This window comes from Oratosquilla oratoria, unplaced genomic scaffold, assembly GCF_046742065.1.
Source record: "Oratosquilla oratoria isolate Oo_2021 unplaced genomic scaffold, ASM4674206v1 SCAFFOLD50, whole genome shotgun sequence".
In the NCBI taxonomy this organism is placed as follows: Eukaryota; Metazoa; Arthropoda; class Malacostraca; order Stomatopoda; family Squillidae; genus Oratosquilla; species Oratosquilla oratoria.
In genome coordinates, this window is record NW_027467714.1 from 3112397 (window position 1) to 3114982 (window position 2586).

A 2586-nucleotide genomic window follows, 5' to 3' on the forward strand; every position below is an offset into this window, starting at 1 on the left:
CCTCCAGGGTGCAAAGTAACCCTCTGGGGTATTTGAGCCCTTCAAAAGTTGTTTTAATAATTTTAATTTCATCCGCTAGAAATTCGTCACTGCAAATACGAAATGCTCTTAAGAACAGGCCTATCAACACACCAGTCTTTGTCCTCTTATTATGTGCACTGTAGTAATGAATGAAGTCATTTTTATTCGTTGGTTTCCTGTAAACTTTAAATTTAACGCCACATCCTGATCTTATTAATACGGTGTCTAGAAAAGGTAGTTGTCCGTCTATCTCATTTTCGATCGTGAATTGGATGTTAGAATTCACACTATTTAGATTAGATAATAAGTTTTCAATTTTAGTATTGTAGTGGGTAATCACTAAAACATCGTCCACGTATCTTAGCCATGATATCTGAAAATACTGTATGGCTAAGATATGTGGACGATGTTTTAGTGATTACCCACTACAATACTAAAATTGAAAACTTATTATCTAATCTAAATAGTGTGAATTCTAACATCCAATTCACGATCGAAAATGAGATAGACGAACAACTACCTTTTCTAGACGAATGTAGGACAAAATATCCCCGGACAAAATGTCCTGAAATCTGCACCCCCGGGACAAAATGTCCCCAATATTTAGGACAAAATGTCCCCAATATTTAGGACAAAATGTCCCCATTTTTTTTTCAACAAATATTGATTTTTATCAACTGTTTATACATTTTGGGTCATAGTTAATTGTGGTTTTATAACAACCCTTAAATTCAGGAGAATCTCTATATATAAACACAAAGTACAATAATATTTGATATTTGATATTTTATCGAATATCTTATACACGACCCAACCCATCAATCTATGAGCCAATTGTGTAAGCAAACGTTTCAGAAATGTCAATTGTATTTAGCTAGATACAATGTCAATTGTATTTAGCCTAGACGTTGGGCTGGCCACCACGCAGGTTGTGACTGATGCCACGCAGGAACTCTGGGATGGTCTTCCTGCCCTCCTTGTAGTCGGTCACCAGATTATAGAGGCGAACCTTGAGCTCGATGTAGCACCGCTTCGACCGCTTGTTCTGACGGACACCACGGTCATCCTAGAGGAGGACTGCATCAACGGCGGCTGCCTCCGCCTGGAGGCACTCAATGAGCTTCCAGATGGTTGGATTCGCGAGACCAACTAGGCTGGAGAACTTGTTATTCCAGCCCTCGCAGATGTTGTTGGTGCGTGGCTCGTTGGCTAGAGTAGCGTGATGCTGGTTCCACCGGTCAGCAGGGAACATGGGTGGACTGCGGCTAAGGCGGATAGGCTTGATGACTCCAGGGGTGGTGGTGTCTCTACGCTGGTGACGGAGCTGCCCGGAGACGTAAGTGGCGTCAAAGTACTCCACTAAGTCAGCAGCATCGTCGGGCATGGTGGACCGGAGAAGAGCCATGCCAGCCTTGACGTCCTTGGGGGGTAGGAACGCCAGGGCATCCAGCTGGCCACAGAAGAGGCGGAACTCGGGGTCCTCTTCATACAGGTTCTTCAGGCCCAGGCCCTGGATCTGCCTACAGATGGTTTGGCTCAGGTGGTAAAAGCAGAACCGGACCTGGATCTGCTCTCCGAACACCACCCGAAGGGCCAGCTCCACAGGCCTCTCGTAGTCCACCACGACGCTGGCGGGGTCGCAGCCGTGCTCATCCAAGACACGAAAAACCTGCTCGTAGCTGATCTGTGTCTTGCGCTGGAGAAAGGCAAAGGCCAGTGGAAGGTAGCCCTCACCGACGCGACCCTGGATGACGTAGAGCTGGGTGAAGAGTCTAGGAGCGACGGAGAAGGTGCCGTCCATGCACCACTCATCAGAGGCGATGAGCTTCTCCAGATGAGCAGGGGAGGCGAAGATAATGACACGCTCATCAGCCTCAGGACCGTTGTCAAAGACGAGGTACCTGAGATATCCAACTCCTGCAGAGACTGCGGATCCCGAGGTCGGTTAGCAGACCGGACTCGACGCAGGACACGCTTGCTGGTCTCAGGTCTAGGCATCCGTGCCTTGACCTCGTCGTCCAGGTCGGCGATGGTGAAGCTGAGGATCTGGTTGGGGTGGTCGTTGGTGACAGTAGCCTTCCTCTTCATAGACTGGCGAACAGTTGCCACCTCGCATGCCACACGGTCTGAAAGGTGGTCATGCTCACCATCCAGCCTGTGGTCACTCAGGCTCTCAGTGGTCCACAGGCGAGCGGAACACTTGAGATCACGCCGCACACACCTCCAGATGACTTCACCGGTCTTCTTGGAAACGTTCTTCTTGGTGTACATGAAGCCCTTGAGAAGGATCTTCTCACCACCTTTCTGGGACGTGATGACCTGTAGCTCGTCTGACATGGTTGAGTAGCTCAGTAAAACTGACATGCCTTGTCTTTTTTTTTTTTTTTTTTTTTTTTTTGCGTCCCAGCGGAGGTATCCGATTTAGGGACTGTCTTTTAGCTTGCGGTGGTGTTGTGAGTTCGGGGGGGTTGCTCCTGACAGTAGATGTGATGGAGTGTTTAAGATGATCCTTCTTTTTTAGAGGAGGGCTCCTACTGGGGAGGAGTACGTTAGCTGGGCTGCCAG

The 2586-nt window shown here is 48.2% G+C and overlaps 1 pseudogene; it reads right to left on the reverse strand.

Moving 5' to 3' along the window:
- Nucleotides 1-896: 896 nt before the first annotated feature.
- LOC143023536 (uncharacterized) lies at nucleotides 897-2280 on the reverse strand (annotated as a pseudogene).
- Between the last annotated feature and the right edge of the window lie 306 nt (nucleotides 2281-2586).